This window comes from Thermobia domestica, chromosome 7 (genome assembly GCF_964235325.1).
Source record: "Thermobia domestica chromosome 7, izTheDome1.hap1.1, whole genome shotgun sequence".
NCBI classification, from domain to species: Eukaryota; Metazoa; Arthropoda; class Insecta; order Zygentoma; family Lepismatidae; genus Thermobia; species Thermobia domestica.
The window spans coordinates 97,260,689-97,279,027 of NC_137460.1; positions in this window are offsets into that span (position 1 = coordinate 97,260,689).

Here is an 18,339-nt window from a genome sequence, read left to right on the forward strand (position 1 = left end):
AAATACCTTAAGAAAAATATTGTCCATCGCTAGCCATCACTTTCGCCCATCTGTCAGGCAATGTACGGATTCCGTGGCGAAAGAAGTCCTCATCCTTGGAAGCGATCCAGTCAGAGACCCATGTTTCGATATCTTCTGAAGAAGTAAACCGCTGTCCAATCAAATCGTTGTTCATGCAATCGAACAAGTAGTAGTCCGAAGGAGCAACGTCTGGTGAATACGGCGGGTGGGGTAAAACTTCCCATTCGACATTTTCTAAATAGGTTTTGACCGGTTTTGCGACATGTGGGCGAGCGTTATCATGTTGAACAATAAGTTTATCATGTCTGTTCTCCCATTCTGGTCGTGTTCTGGCCAGAGCTTGCTTCAAACGCATTAATTGTCGTCGATAACGTTCTCCATTCATAGTTTCACCCGGTTGCAGCAACTCATAGTACACCACACCTTTCATATCCCACCATATGCACAGCATAACCTTTGCACAGTGAATATCTCGTTTTGTTTGTGATGGACCTGGTTCACCTGGTTTCACCCAGGCCTTTTTTTGTTTAGGGTTCTCGTAATGGATCCACTTCTCATCACCCGTAATAATTCGATGCAGAAACCCCTTTCTGCGCTGTCGTTGAAGCAGCAATTCGCAAATGGTTTTTCGTCTTTCAACGTCTCTGTCTTTCAATTCATGTGGAACCCAATGTGACATCTTTTGAATCATTCCCATGGCTTTCAAGCGTTTGGAGACTGTTGTTTGATCAACGCCTAATGCTGCTGCAAGTTGTTCCTGCGTTTGACACGAATCCTGCTCGAGCAATGCTGTCAATTCTTCGTGTTGAAATTTTTTTGGCTGTCCAGCTCGCTCTTGGTCTGCCAAGCCGAAATCACCACTTCTAAACCGTGCAAACCACTTCTGAAACGTTCGCTCAGCTAGAGCATGGTCACCATACACTTCCACCAAAATACGATGACTTTCAGTCGCACTTTTCTGCATGTTAAAGTAATGCAGCAGGACACCCCGCAAAAACACTTTATCAGGCACAAATTGCGCCATGTTCACTTAACTACAAACTGGTGTTGTTGACGCTTTAATCCACTGCCCTATACTACGAACGATACGCGATGACAGGGGTTTGCAACACATGTGTGGATACACGGAACTGTGGGACGCTCCGTTCGTTGCGCCATCTCTTGTCCACCCGCACGAATTAATTCCTAGACCAAATATATTGTCAATGTTACACCATTTATAAATAAAAAATATAATTTGCTCTTAATAACATGTGAATTTCTAATGGGAGTCAAATTGGTCTCCAATGGCTGTTTTAGGTAAATCGAAAATCTGGTTCTTCTAGTGTTAAATGTATAAATGAAAATTATTTTAAAGCGTAGATAGTAACGGAAAATATAATAAGATATGTTTGTAACAAAAAGAGGGTTAACAAGGCCTGAAATTCCATTTGTCAAGAAATGTTCATTTAATCATGTTTGTGTGGATGCATCAATTTATTTTATAGACTTTCTAATGCGCCAAATTACCAAAGTATGCAATAAGACTTTATCGATTTGTACATAATTCTCATGTAATGTTCAGGAATTTAGGGCACCAATCAGCATATTATAACCTCATCAGGATTCTGCCGCCTACAGTCGGACAATTTGTCCATGCTGAGCAGATGCCGCGTTCGGATTGCCGGAGCGGGAGGCCGGCGTCTTTCAGCGCGAATTTCGACATCAATAGTTGCCTTTCCTAGCACTCGGCAAACACTCAGAAATGAGCATTGAATACGTCGGAAAGTTGTCTTGCCGAGCAGTCGGCAAACAGTCGTAAGGGCGCAGTAAATGAGCAGAGCCGCCTTGGAAAAGAGCCTAGCGTAAGGAGTCGGCAGAGGGTCGGAAAATGGCCTTTCCGACTGTTTTGCCGACTCTAACGGTCGGCAACTGGCGGCAAAGTGTCGGAAAAGGGCATTTTATTTTACGATGTTCGACCGCTTGCCGCCTCGATAAAAGATAGGCAACTTTGAAGTAAATTGTCGTGCCACCGCGAACGGGTGGCGGCTGCTTTCGGTGACCCGCACGCGTCAATGGAGGCAATCCCTCTTTCCGACCGCGACTTCCTGATGGGGGTGTATTTTAATTTTTAATAAATTAAGAAAATTAAAGGAAATAATAAATTGAAAATAACACTGTTCAAAAAATTTTGATCGAAAGTATGTACATTCTTTGAAATTGCGATTTTTACATTTATTTAAGCATAATATAAAAGGAAATGATAATAGAAGAATTTTCTTGGCTCAGGTTGTGAAAAAAAAAACGTCCTTGTACAACAGTAGCTGTATATATACAAATGTATTAATATTTATAGAACATTTAAGCAAAATCCTTGTAAAAACCTACATTTCACTTTTCTTATCTATTTCACTTTGATGTGATAAGCTGGGGAGTTAAGAAGTACCCTAAACTATAACTTTCTATACCCTTGCACTTCCTTTTTCAAAAATGCGCAAATAACAGTTTCACAGGGATACAGAATATAAAGTAACCATGATCAAGTTAAACATTAACAATTCCGTAGTAAAAATCAGTATTAATATCAAAACATGGAAAACATGTACAAATACCTTTTTTTGCAAGAACTACACTGCAATGTAGACAAAAGTTTCAAGTGATCCCTTGTACAGGATTATGTTTATTTTATTTTGAGCGTCTTCGCTTGGCTTGCTTTTTGTAGGTTACATCTGGAGCATCCCTCGCAATAGTCCAACAGTAGTCGGACAATATGTTAGAACTCCACTTTCCCTCATATCTCTTCTCCATGGCTGCAATATCTTGATGGAAACGCTCACCATGTTCGTCACTTACTGCTCCACAATTTTCGGGAAAGAAGTCTAGATGTGAATGAAGAAAGTGGAGTTTCAGAGACATATTGCAACCAAGATTTTCGTAGCACAATAACTTTCCTACCAGTTGTTTGTAATTTGTTGTTTGGTGTCTTCCCAAGAACTGTGAACAAACACTCTTCAATGTTTCCCACGCACCTTTCTCCTCACCTTGGAGAATTTCGTCGAACTTGTGATCTTTGAATAGTTGCCTAATCTCTGGCCCTATGAAAACACCCTCTTTAACTTTGGCATCACTTAATCGAGGGAATTGTCCTCTTAGGTACTTATAAGCCTCATCCTCTTGGTTCATGTTCTTAACAAAACTTTTCATAAGACCTAATTTAATATGTAGAGAGGTAAGTAAAATTCGGTTATGATCTACCAGTGGCTGAAGAGTTTCTCTGGTACTCCAATCACTTTTGCGGTAATGAGATCCACGATCTCTACTGTCCCATTCACATATAAAGCAACAATACTTTGTATACCCTAACTGCATACCTAGCAACAGTGCTATTACTTTAAGGTCACCACAAATGAGCCACTGAAAATCGTAATATTTAATGGCTTGAAGTAAACGTTACAAGTTTTCATTAGATTCCTTCATATGAACTGCGTAACCTACAGGAATTGAAGGAAGTTCATTTCCAATATGTAAAAGCACTGCCTTTAAACTCACCTTGGACGAATCTATAAAGAGCCTCCACTCCGTAGGTTCGTAATTAATTTTAAGTGTCCTCATGAGACCATTTACATCTGTACATGCCACAAGTGTGTCTTCCATAGTAAAAAATGAAGTGAACATCTTCTCCCTATTCCGATACACTGAAATATTTACTTTTTCCTGCAATGAATTCCATTGCTTCAAGCGTAACGCTAAAATTTCGGCTTTGTTTTTCCAGAGGTCCAAGTCTCTGATTAGATCACTTAGTTCCTCTTGAGTAAGTGTACGTGGTTCACATGGAGGTTCTTCTACAACAAACGTAGGGTCCTTCGAAGTACATGATTCAGGAGCTTCAACTTCTTGATCATCATCAGAAAAAAAGATCGTATTCTTTACGTGGGTCACTAACAGGTAGTCCTTCTCCATGTGGAACAGGGCGCATTGTAGAAGGAATGTTAGGATAGATCAAGGCCCGCTTCTTTTTCGTGGAAATTCCCTTCTTGACGGAAGGAACCATACAAAAATAACAGTCTCTGATGTTCTCGCTTGGCTCCCTCCAAATCATGGGCACTGCAAAAGGCATTGAGCGCCCCTTCCCATTAATCCAATTTCTTAGATTGCTGGCACAAGTGTTACACACAATGTGGGGTGCCCAAGATTTATGTTGGTCTCCAATTTTACAACCAAAGTAATATTGATAGGCTTTTCTTATTAGTGGTGTTATAGGCTGCTTTTGTGAGGCAAATGTCACTTCCCCACACACGTAGCAAAAACTATCCGCACAGTTTACACAATTTCGCGGCATTTTTGTTTATACAAATCCTCAAAATGTCACTTGAAATAGTTCCGACAACTATTTAAAAGTATACATTCGAAATACCAGTATTTTTGCGTACTTGTAGTTGTATTTTTATGTCCTGCACTACACAAACGTCACACCCAAAACGTTGATAACTGCACTAAACCTGTCTTTTCTAACAATAGCAGAACACTACTGAGATAAGGAACACAATGAAACCAAGTGTTCATATAGTTTCTCCAGTGTTGCCGGATTAGTGTAACATTTTACCCCAAACAAAGCGAATATATTTATTTTTAAAGCGTTATTATTGAACATGCCTGTAAAACGAAAAGTAGAGCTAATATTCGAAAATAACTTTCAAATTCGTGATCAGACCACATAATTAATAAGAAGTAGCTGAGTTTGAATTTACATTTTCGTTGTTGAACAGTGTAATTAGTTTATTATTTGATTATTTTTAAAGGCACTTAATGTAATTTTAGAAACTTAATCTCATATAATAGTGAAAGAGACAAGTTATCTGACTATTCTCAGATTTGCTCAAAATAAGAATTTATTTATCTTCATTACAATTTTGTTTTTATTTTCTTTCTCAATATTCATTAAAACTTACTTTTCTGTACGATAACATTCGTCACTTCCCAAGAATTACAAAGTTTCATCAAAATTTTCGGTAAAATACTTTAACCCCATTCTTTTACCACATCTGAAGTCAGAAATAATTAAATGTTTTACTGATGTTTTATTGTTTCAGTTCTTCATACTACAAGACACTGAAATACCACTTGAAAGTGGCATTGGATCCTTAGCGTATGGGGAAAGTATATCAGTTCCAAAGGGAATTATATTGCGATATTTTGCAGTGGAAGAAGAGGTAGACAACGATGTGATAGTTCTACCCCCAGAGTCTCGCAAGTGCAAATTTCCTCATGAAACGGATGGTTTATGGGCTTTCAAGTACTACAGCTACTCAGCCTGTATTGCTCAATGTTTAGTAGAGAAAAAGTTGGAACTGTGTGGTTGCACTGACTACATTATGGGATACGTTACAGGTAAAAATAAGTTACTAAAACATACAGATGACTACTAAAGTAATGGAAATCCATGTATTTTGCAGTTATTATCATATGTGATACACTTATGTTAGTTATTTTCTTACTGTTCCTTACTATCTTTATTGTTATGGTACATGGTCATTTGTAAGATGTCGCATAATGTGGAACAGAGTCTTGTGAAATTTTTAAAATTATATATTTCTCGAATTGTAAAGTGGATACCACATTGGCTGTTGTATGTTGGCACAACTGTATTTAAGATCTAATTGCTGTTAAACGTATCACGTAAAACACTATTAACAATTATGAAGATCTTTAGAACTCGCAACAAAACATCATCTGGGAAGAATATTTCATAACCAATGTAAACAGACATAATAGACCATTTAAGAGAACCATCACTAAAGGGAAAGAGAAAGAAAACAGTTAATTTGGAAATCAAATATCACCTACATAAACCCAGAGTAAAAATCACGTTCCAATACAAGTTATTAAATATTGGGTTGCCACTTGCAAACGGGTTACAATTGCTAATAACAGCTTAACTGTACAAAATGATGACGAATATAAGCAAAGTAGAGGATTATTGCTTGCAATGAAAACTAAGGTCCAGTTGAACTTACTTCACTTAGTTCTACAAAATACTTTATTTAGGTATGACAGATGCCCGTAGAAGGTACACAGTCCTTTGATTAATTTCCGAGACTACCTAGAAATAATCTACCTTACGATACTATGAAAAGTATTACCACCTTATATTTAAACGTGTGATTTTCCTGGCCGCAAACCCTCACACGATCAATCTAACAGACTCTGGAACGTCTAAGAAATGTATTGTGGAATGGTTTTCAGTACTGTGAGTACATTAGTTTCAACTGATGCAATATCTATTTTATGACGGCAGACTTTAACTTACGTTAGAGCATGAGGTATAGAGGGGTCTCTTTAGGTAAATATGCAGGATGTTTAAGGAATAAGACAGTTCTTCAAAGTATAAAACGGAAACATAAATAGAATGATGCGGACCGAAGCATTTTCCTATGCGTCAACCCTTGGCCAAAATAATGGCTTTAGCAACACAATTTTTGGCCTTGTGTACACTCTGTTTAAGTTGGTTTGTTCCCTGTGGACTTCATGCTCTTCCCCAAGCACAAAACTGGTTGCACGAGAGAGCTCTATGTGGATATTTCATTGATTAAGACGAATATGCCAGTGATTCTGGAAATGTTGATCTAAGCCCGTGAACAACTTTCTTCAGGCGTTCCAGAGCCTCCATAGCGGTTTGATGTTTGTGTCTGGCAAGGGAAAGGACATGTGTAGAAACGTAAAGTATTCAATACTATTCTGGTGTTGTAAGTAGGCTATTTCAAGACAGCTGTGGAACTTGTTGTCAGACTGTATATGCTTCGAACTGTTACCTTCCTATCATAGAACATAGCGGTCACTCTAGTATGATGTTGCTACCATTTTTATATCATTCCAGACCTATGCTTATTATTGCAGAACGCCTATTAAATATTTAAGTGACCCGGTGCAACCTGTAATGCAGGTGTTCCTATGAATAAAAAACGAAATTATTAAGGAAGGTAATACGCGAATTAACACTGCAAAATCTTAAGACCTGCATTATTGAAAATCTGGATAATGCACACCTCCTCAGAGCACAACCATTTTGAACGCATTATGGTCATTTCTCGAACTCCAACTCCGATGCGACCATCCTTTTCATACTCGCTGAAGAACTGACTACTTCATGAGAAATTTTACATTATTCAATGGAAAACTTCTATAATCTGTATCAATAACTTCATGCCAAGCTAAAGCTAATTCCAGGTAAACAGTGATTCCATGTTTGTTAATAAGGAATATTAATTTCACTTCAGATGTTTCTAATTTTTTTGATACGCATATTTCTAATAGATACGGAGTGGGCTCACACTACATATGAAGGAAGGTAAAACTTATGGAGCATAATTGTTTGCTGATTTTTTCTTGTGAGTGTAATTTTGAAACATCTATGATTGCAAACCAGAATATCACAATAAACATTAGATCTCTCGAGACACTATGTTTCGTATATTTAATTTTCATTTCCAGTGTTTTTTAATGATGAAACTTAAATTTATCTTACTCAATAATCTTCCTGCAGAAAGAGTTTGAAAAAATGTGCCAATAATAGTAAAGTTTTACTTGGCAAAAATACGGCAACTTTCACAAGATTCCTGAATCATACAATTTCTGTAATCACTCTGAGATGCTAGGATACATAGTCTTAAATATGGAATGTTCACCGCTGAGGTGAAAAACATGCGATTTGTGATAGAAACATTTACTCATTAACAAATATCAGGTAGGAACGCTGATAAATACTTGCATAATTTTGTGTTCTTCTAGGTATAAAACTGATCATTCACATGAAGAATCACATTCATTTAAACCGGAAAATAAAGACTAATTATATATCCAACTTTCACAATTTTGTTTTAATAAAAAACAGGTACGAGAAAATTTAAACAAATATCAACTAAGGATTATTCGACAATAGATGCTTGTAAGAAAAATGCATATTTAAAATCCGTCATTTTTTTGTTTTGACTTCTTAAAATTAGTGTTCTATAATTGTAACACTCTTGATATTCATCCAGTACAGTATTTACAATGTTCTCATTTTTAGACCGTCAGAAGTTATGTGACGATGAAGGAAACAAATGTTTGAAGAGAGTTAAAGGTATGTATCTGCTTTGAGACAGTAATAATTTTATCATATTATACTGGTGTGCAAAACTTTAGGATGAGATAGATAAAGTTACATGAAATAATGATACAGACTCGGTGGAAATAAATTAAATCCCACAGCATGACATCAAAAGTCTCTTATACATTTACATGAAGCAAAGCGTTGCATCTCCTAACGCTCCTAACTAAACATAACTGATCTCTTTCCCGAACACGAAACATTGAAATATTGGAACGAGGCGGTCCGTGTTAGTTTTACTCACAACATATCGAAGAGACATCTGAATTGCTCCGCAAGAGTAAAAATTATCGGAACTCTGGATAAAGGGTAAGTTCGACGAGTGTCTCACAGGCGTTTAGTAATACTGACAGTATTGCTTCACATGTATAAGAAATCACCGGGATTATTGTTTAAAGGAAATGCTGTGATACAATGCACGCAGCAAAACACCGCTATATTTGGCAAAAGATAATAAGGTATTGATGTCAGCAACAGGCACCAATGAAATCACAATTAACAGTTCAGTAAGACTCTCAATCTCACAGTTTATACTTTTACGTCATAGCAGCATAATTTTATTTGATCCCGAGGATATAAAGGGGATGTAGGTTTCTGAATCTTTTCTCTTGTTAGTGGAGATTGAGTTTGTCTACTTAAATTTATTTAAACTCATCTTGCCATAGTACACGGTGCACTCGGTGACATTTTGGTGTTGTGGTCTAGCTATTTTTGGATAGAGGAGCATGTAGCATATGCATACCAGCCTCCCATTTTTTGAACTGGCCACATTTATCAGTAAATGTTAAGCACTAATTGCCCTGGTGCGTTTTTGAGAGGTACAGCCGATCCCGAAATAATATTCATGGGCGATAATGCGCAACCGTGTCAAAGTGTAAAGATAACGGATTATTAACGAGTAGACAACTGACGAGTGAAGTGCCATGTCTCCTGACTAAACCCTGGTCGACCATATATGGAGTGTTAAAGGAGAAGTTTTACAGCACGTGCAGTTGCATCATCCAGCATTAACAGTATTGCTGTTGAAGAATGGAACTCCATACCCTGCATACCATAATAACTAATTAGCAACTTTATGAGCATCAAGGAAGCACGTTACAGAGACTATACAGCTGCCTGTGTTTATCCCCCTGAAGACCATCTTACCCTTCTTGAATGACAGAGGAGCCATCATAATTCACAGAGGTCTCAATGCGAATTATTTTTCTCTGTGTAAAAGTATAATTTTTGTTCCTCTAATCACAGGTTTCTTGCTTTGGTTTGCTGTGTCATACCTTGACATTGCTTGCTATACAAGTACGAAGTTGTAATGATCTATTTCACTTCTGAATGACACGACATGCGAAACTACTCGATTCCTAAAGGTTTGCACGCCATCGTGTTAACGTACAGCAAAATGTGTAATTTAACAATACTATCAACTGAATACAAGGTATTCTAAAATTTCAAACACATTAAATCATTATTGTCGTTGAATTAGTAATTGATTAGTATAAGATGTATGATAGATTTCATATCATTTTTTCCAGCTACAAAAACGTAAGTAGTGAACAAATAATGTTTACGAAAGAAAATTTAATGCTAAAATTATGAACAAAATATGATCTATAAATGATCGAGTGACATGTGGTCCATTTCAAAAGGCCATAAAAACTTAAGTAGCATTTTTCTCAACAGAATACTAGAAAATAAAGATATAATTTCAAGAAAAACCCCAAAATGTGCACGAGTTTAAATAAATACCTCAAAAATCTCTGTACAAATATAGTCACATAGAAGTTAAAGTATTATAAAAGAAAATGAAAAGATATGACGAACAAAGTGCCAAACAAGATAAACAAATTTTACCCTGCTCGCAAAATTTAAGAAGAAAGCCTCAGAGACTGCATATCATACCAATTCCGAGGCTACTATCACGAAAGCATGATTATCCTACAAAAGTTGACTATTACTATTTCTTTCTAAACCTTATTTTGAGTGTGAGAATTCTGGAAATTCTAAACTAATACTTCGAATACACCATACATGTTCAAAATATGGACTAAAAATTCCTGAGCAAAATTGTAATGTAAGAACAAAAGTCAAGCACATCAGAATTGCATAATCTCGTACAGCAACTTTTCAATCAAATCATTATTGTAGGTTTTCATTAGTTTGTATTTCTTTTAATGGTCTTATTCCTAACAGCAAACCAATCGGAGCACATCCTTTGGAAGAAGTTGTTGCAATCACAACAGAGAAGAAATACTTCAGTACAACATCTCTGTCAATGTAGTATTTTTGACTGCTTTGCCAGAATCACGATTCCCCGAAAACCGATACAATCAATTATCCATAGGGCATTCGCCGCACTTCTCTTTTGCATTCGCAAATTGCATTTCAAAGATATTTTCCAATGATGTCCTGTTTGTTAAAAAGAATTCAGGTTATGAACAACAATTAGAGATACAGTGCAGGTAAACAGACGATAAATCAAGAACTTATCTCCATAATCGAGGGTAATACAACTTATGAAAATTCACCCCTGAATACTAAGAATACAGAAGAAATCAAGAGTTCTTTTGGTCTGAAGATAAAGAATAGCCTAGAGAACTTTAAGCGTCTGTAGTCGTCCGCATACAAATAGTTATAATTGAATCGCTATGCTAGCAATGTTAGAAAAATTACTTGGATTCGTGTTACTTATGTCTTGTTGAATAAGTGATGACTCGGGAAAAGTCGGTCCTTCTTGCAGTTCATAACTATGATGGAATAGCATATGCATGTAGCAGATCAAGTGGCGACCGTACTTCGTCAATATTAAGGTTCACATAATTAAGAACGTATTGTAAATGAGTACTTAACGCCCGTTCTGGTTACCAGCTCTAAACGAGACCAAAACACTATTAGGCTATAGGATTTCTGAACAGATTTGCAAGGCCACTTAAACAGGATTAATTTTCTTCCGTACAAAAGTATAGTGCTATAAATATCGATAGGTATTTGAATTCCCATGCTATAAAGTGTCTCAGAATTGCCATGCTTATATGTTGGTTCAGCAGAGGTGAGCGAACGGAAAGGTAATAAACAACATAAAGTAAATTGATCAGAAAGAGTATTATAACATTTCAAATTAATACTCGAATCAGAAGCCTAGTAGTAATTAATACTACATATTGTACTATCCTGCATGTGGATATATTAGTAAACATGAACAAGTATTTTTGTTTCCGAAAAAACACGCGCTATTTTAATATAATGAGGTACGTAAAGTAGATGGCAGGAATCATCCTCACTAATAATGCATGTCATGCAATAAGAACACATGCGTCACTGATGCTAAGAAAGTGGTATATAACTATATGCATAGCCTTAATCGACATTGATTTAGTTTGCAACTTCTCTCAGAGAATAATAACCAGAACCACGTAGTTTGCGTTAAAATCTGTAGTATTCCTGCCCGTCTAGATTGTTTGGTTTTCTACGGGACTTCAATCTCTCTTTGCTGGAGTGGAACACTGAGAATCCTAACATACTCTCACTCGGTTTTTCTTTACCTTTCGGGGATTCATTTGAAGGCTGAATAGTCCTTGGGACACCTATTTACCCTAAGTACTTTGACGATTTTATATTGGTTTTATGCCCACAGATTATAATGACTCTGCGTTATATTTGTAGAGCAAACTTTTATAATAAGAAGATTGTCGTAGAAAATAAAATCAAATGTATACATTTCTGTAGCTCCTAACTTTTCAAATTATTCTTACAATATTCTTAACTCACACTGCGGAACGAACAGTAACTTGGATAAATTAATCAAGTCCTTATCTGTAAAAGTGTACATACTACGTGTTCTGAGCAAGAGAGTGAGAGTCTGTAAGAGAGTGAGAATCAAGGTAAGTTTACTTGCTGGTTAAGATGGTAGAGATAACTGGGTGGGTAATGAATAAATTGACTAAATAATCAAGATGGAACATGTACTGCCTAGGTACATAGGAGACTCTATCTGCAACAGAACGCTATTAACGTGAATATGATGCAGTGTAACACTAAGAACGTTACCAGAAGGATATCATTTCCTTACAAAAATAGCTGTGATAGATCCAGTATGGACTTCACCGTCCACATAGACGTTAAATCTCTGTATTTAATTGTCTTTGTGATGCAATCACGAAGCCACAGGCAGTGTAAGACTTTTCAAAATCGCAAACAAAACAAAAATATACAGACGTGAAAGATTATTCTGAAATGAATCAGAAAGGTGGCAATGCTAATCAAATTCGCTGAACAAAAAATATGGTCTTAAGCTTATTCACCATGGCCTCTAAATATTTACAGATGGGAGAAGCAAAAGTTGTTGGCTGTTCATGGATATTGTTGAGGTGTGGCATGATATTAAATTACTAAAATCAAAGTTAAATAGCGTCCAAGAGAGATATTCTTTTCAGAACAAATGCTACTAAACAGCTATAGTAAGTCGAACTCAGAATCACGACAGACGTTGTTCAGCGTATGTTACAGTATGAGATCTGTATCTGTATCTGAAATTATATATGAAAGGTAGTATCGTCACATGCGCTCTGAAGTGAATCTTGTAATTTTTCACGTTGAGTCAACGCACATTAAAATAGTTTTTGTAGTAATACCGAAAGCATTACGCACACCCACTTAATATTCAACAGTAGAAAAACAATTGGTAGTAAAACCTAAATTGTAATTCTAGATTGAATCCTGAATCCTACGTATGTTTATTGATAGAGCAGGTAGCCATTTTTATTTGAAAGTACCATATCGCTGAGTGCACCTTAACCCTTTAATGCACAAAGTTTATCAGCTATATTATTTTAAATTATTTGGTCGCACTACATGCATAGAAGCCATATGAACAGATTGTGGTTGTCATGATTTTCAGTTACGTCAAAATACGGTAGTTACTTAAGGTCCGGTAAAACGGACGTTGTGCACATTAGTCACTTAAATCATTAGGATTCGTTCTATTCTGATTTTGTATGTTCTTAAAATTTTATTAGAACGAAAGGACAATAACATTATTTTGAATAGCATAACGAAGAACGCATTAATATTATATATACAGGGTGTTAATAAGGTATAACGACATACTGTAAGAAGTGATTTCTCACATAAAAATAAGACTTCTGAAGAAAAGTGCATATATTCAAAGCTAGGGCTATCCAAAATCGTGAAAAAGCCAAATTTCAAGAGGCAATATTTCGTATTCCAGAAACTGTGAATGGTGGTCCTTACCAGCTTAGAGGAAGTCACGCATACACAATACAATTCATATTTCACTAATTTTCAGCGGGTGTACACAGTTTTTCATACAGGGTAAAATTTTGTTTACTACAGGAATGTTCTGAATCCGCACACATTGTTTATTGCTACTATTACATGCCCATTTCACTGAAGATATGCTTGGAACTTGGATGAAGTCCTATAAGCCATTTATCAACTTGCATTTTCCTGAGCAATTTTAAGCACATCTTCCTTTAGTTCTGCTTGATATAGGCAAATGTTCATAGTGACCATAGCGCGTATCTTGAAAGGGCTTGTTTATTGACTTCCCTTGTCGAGACACCGTTCCGCATTTTGTCAATAACGAAAGAGCGATCTACATTCTAAAACTGAGAAGGGAATCAAAGTATTTCTTGGATTGAAGTTTATTTGCCAGTAAACAAGAATTCACAACTGAAATAAGTAGAAAATAAACAAACATTGGCCAATGTCATCTTCGCTTCTTTATTATTGTTGTGTATGATGCCACACACTAGTGAAGTAAATCTATTCCTCCAATTCCCTTATTGTGGCTGGTTATCATGTTAGACTGCTCCACACTTATCCTTAACACCTTTGCGTTAGACTAGCACTTGTTGAACCCAAATAAAATTGTTAATAATTCGTTACCACCGTAACTGCATTGCTGTCGTTCATCCTAACAATGGTGGTCTTTTCGTTGATACGATAGTCATGTGCACCTCTTGCTTCATTCTTACTTTCTTTGATGTCCATTAGTGTGCAGATTCGGATTCGTATTTGCATAATTATAGTGTTGCACATATACCCATATTACTCAGATAATTCATGAGATCTATGCAAGTAAACTAATTGTGGTAGAATATTTTATACCGAGCATTGTGGGAAATGTTTGTTGAAGATAGCAAACATAATATGACACTCCCATCCATTCCCTAGTGATATTATGTTCCTTTTTCTTTCATTGTATACAATTGGAAACCTTTCATATAACCTAAGGTAGTGCAAATGGCTTATTTTTGTATCCGAAGCGGATGGTCTTTATTCTTATAAATTGTATTACATAATGCTTTCCATTTTATGGGTTCTTAATGTCATCAATTGTAATTGTTTCTTCAAGACCACAATGTTTTTGGAACGAAGACGAAAACTTTCCTAGAGATCGTTTCAGCTTATATAACGAATTCGGTTCATAGCATCGTTGGGCATTGTTTATCAGATGAAGATATACTATATGTTAAGTTACATAAACATAAAGTAATTAGAAATAAACTTGTTATTCCTACGTAAACTCATGTTTAAAATAAATAAAATGCATTTAATGAAAAGTGGTTAGTAGGGGAGATATGTAGGTTCTGCCCCACTTTCCCCCTCCACCCCCTAACTACCCCAAAATTTATGAAGCCACCATTGACCATTGTACTTTAACACAGAAGGATACCCCAAAGTGAGATCGCATATGCTTTTATGACATTTAAAATCATAAAAACTTACATCTAAAATTTATAACTAAAACTACACTACATATAATTATGTCTACTCCTCTTCTATCTTATAATGCCCCCAAGCTAACGTATTTATACCATCTCGCGCTATATATCTTTTATCGTCCGAGGAATCTAGTGCCAGCTTATAAACGATTTTGCTATATATATCGTGCTTATAACTTCTAATGAGGTTTATGTCCTTATACGTTTTAAAATTTTTAAATAAGCTTTCTTTATAATCATCAAATTGCAACTCCTTGGCAACTACGCATTTAGTTACTCCTTTAGCTTTTTTCTTTTCTTTATTTTCTACTCTATAAGCATACATCTTTGATCTCAATCCAATAAACTCAGTCATTATCTTACCTTTATTCTCATCTTTCATCTTACCTATTACTTTTTTGTTTATTAGTGGTAGTCCATATATGTTATTTTCCTTGTATTCGCTCGTGTCAAACTGGTCAATTATTTCTGCTATATCTTTGTAAAAGTCTTCAGTCTCAATCTCATATATAAAGCTATCGGTATCCATATAACATAAAACTATATTGTTTCCATATTTCGGCTTCATCGTGTTATAATGAAAATCATACATTAATAGCTTCGATAGTTCTAACACACTCATACTAACATATATTGGCTTATTAAATGTTAATCGCTCTTTTTTCATATGTATAGCACACAAGTTCTCACTAAATATTGTTCTATAATCAAAGTTAGGTTTAGCAATTAATGCTTCTACCCTCTTAGGATCACATTCTAATTGTATTGGCTGCCTCTTTCTAATATTTTCCATTGTTTTTCCGAATACCGAGTTATTCATGAGCTTATAAAAATCTTTTTCAAACTCATTTTTAGCTTGCGTCCTCATCTCTGTATTTAAATCAATGTATTTCTTTAGCCAGTTTGATTGTTTAAACTCTAATACCCTATACACTTTCTTCAATCTCATTCCAAGTGACATATAAAGTTTTAAGTTTCTATAGTGAATTACATATCTTTCCTTATTGTAAAGCGTTGTTAATAATTTCGATTGTTTTGAGCCGGGTGGACACATGTTCTCTGGAGCTAATGGTAAATCAGAATGCTTGTTATGTAAATAATTGGATATTCTAAATCTACTTCTAATATGTAGCCAGTTTCTGAGTCATCTGGAATGTTCTTTATATCTATGTATGGTTTAACCCACTTAAAGTCTTTATAAGTCATGTATTGACTCATCGCCCATCCATATAAGTTGTTTGCGTCTAGATATGCTAGGTATGTTGAACACTCATCCTTATTATAATCTTGCATACATTTGTTGTTAGCTTTTACATATCTTTTACTGCATTGTGAGATTCCTCCTCGTATACCCTTTTCTAACATTAGTATTTTATCATAATCAGTCAGCATTTCTAAGTTAATTTTAGTCATCTTTAACATTGCATCCCACGATAGGCCTGGTGTTGTATAATACCAAGCAGGATCTAATCCATATGCCTTTAAACACATATCTCTAAAGTTTTCAAATATATCTCTTAATTGGAGGACATCCGTTTTGTTATAATGTTCAGTTAAGTCCTCCAATAACTCTAGATTGAATTCTTTACAAACTCGTACATGAAGCTTATAACGTTCAGGACTCATTTTTTCTCCTGTTAATCTGTTTGTAAATTAGTCTGGAGATATAGGAACAGGTTCTTTCAATTTTTCAAATGAATCAACATAATCATATGGATAATCACCTTTAGTATTAACTAGATCAAGTTTATCAATGGGGAAAAACTTTAGTGTTTCTCGAAATTGTTCTGGCTTTAAATTCTTTTTTAGCTCTGCTAAACTCTTTGACATAAATCTAAATGAATCAACAAATCTTAAATTTATTCCATCTTTTTCTGGTCCTGCTTTTACATATTTTTCATATGTTATGTACCTTTCCTCATTATTAGCGATCAGTTTAATTTTCTGTGTATCATAAGCTAACTCCTTAATAAACAAATGCGTATCATATCCAGTTAAGTTGTGAAGAAATACAGGAACAAAGTTGGGATTTTTATAGTTTAAATTGCAATAACTGTGAGCTGCACCTCTAAACTTTCCAGCTAAATGATCATGATCTCTTACCTTTGCTTTATTTTTATTTATCTTATACAAACATTTTTTTAAGTCATGCTTCCATTCTTCTATTTTTTCACTCATATCATCTTTATCCTTGTAGAACTGTATTTTCTTCTTCAGTATATTTATTTTTTTATCAACAGCTGGTGGTAAGTCATTCAAGTTTTTCTCACATATATGACAAGTATCCGAACTGTTATAAACTTCTATTTCCTCCTCACTAAGCGGGGTCATATTAACTACTCTGTTATATATTTTCATAATTTCTATTGCTTCTTTTTGTAACATTTCAATAAATACTTTCGCAGCATCTGGACCTATATAACTAACAGGGGCTTTGTAGTCTCCATTTGAATACTTGACATAGTAACAAAAACTCATTGGCTTATGCTTTTGATATTTTACTGTTTTACTACAATTATGCTATATTTTTAACTTACATAAGATGCATTCAAAGTCAGCAATTATCGTAAATGGAACTCTTAATGATCGATTATAGTTTTGAAACTTTATTTGATTGTCGTATGGTTTTGGAAGTTCTATTCTAACAGCCTCATGCTCTTTACAATATAGCTCATGGTTTTGCAACTGCTTCTCATTTCGAAAGTGTCTCGTTAAACATCTGTCGCAGAAGTATAGTTTTTTCTCATGTTTTGTCACTTGACTTCTTATTAATCGTGATAAGTCTTTTACCCAACAAAAATGACTATTTTTTCATCTTTTACATATAATAAATTGATATGAGTTTCCTGCTTATTTTTTGTGATTTGAAGTGGATATACATTATAGTTCTTGTCATAGCCGTAAACATTGATGGAGATATTACTTCTTCTTTCAAATTTTGGAATATCTTTTAACTGTACAGGAAACTCAATACCATCACAATATTTCTTTTGTAGTTCATTAACAAGTTGTTTATAATGAGAGGGTCTTTGAGGATTTTTTGAAACGGTTCTATCAATAGGTTTTAAATAACTTGCAATAGAATATAAGAAACATTTATTATCTTTATTTTGAATATTTATTACTGCTTTCTTATCTTTAATCTGCTTTGGAAGTTCAATATAGGAAGAAGCTCTTAATGGTACATACTTGTTTAATCTGATTTCTAGGTGTTTAATTTGATGTAACGTCCATCCTGATCCTCGGCCTTGAAATTCTTCCATTTCTCTACGAAGTTTTTGTTTGGCATAAGATATATATTCACTTAAGCCAGTTGATTCTAATATTCTCTCGTTTGATGTTTTGAAATTGTGCTCTTGTATTTCTTTATCTTTAATATAGTCACAAATGAAAACAAGGTTAACTTTAACAGGGTGAAATTTTAATTTCTCTTTGATTTTGTTAATAGCAACT